Here is a 394-nt window from a genome sequence, read left to right on the forward strand (position 1 = left end):
TGCTAACGTTAGCATGCTAGCTATTTTAAAGCATTTTATCTGCAAATAAAGGTTTACTTTACATAAATGGGAAAAATAAACAGACATACTATGACCATAGTTAACAAATTGAAGATGGATGCAGAAAATTAACATGTCGTGTTTTAGGTTAGCTAAAGTGTTAGTTTAGCAACTAAACAAATATTTTTAGGAAGCCTGAGAAAGTGAAAGTTACCACTCCAACATGTGCAGGAGAAAAATATAAAACAGAAAAAGTTTTTTTTTTTCGAAAGCTCCAAAAAATTGAAAAAAAAATACCCATAATCCTTAGAAATATGTTCAATACATATTTTTTTTTTCATTTTTTTCTGGGTTTTTGAAGTTAATTTGACAAATAATTTTTGTTATTAAAGTT

Source organism: Oryzias melastigma, linkage group LG18 (genome assembly GCF_002922805.2).
Source record: "Oryzias melastigma strain HK-1 linkage group LG18, ASM292280v2, whole genome shotgun sequence".
In the NCBI taxonomy this organism is placed as follows: Eukaryota; Metazoa; Chordata; class Actinopteri; order Beloniformes; family Adrianichthyidae; genus Oryzias; species Oryzias melastigma.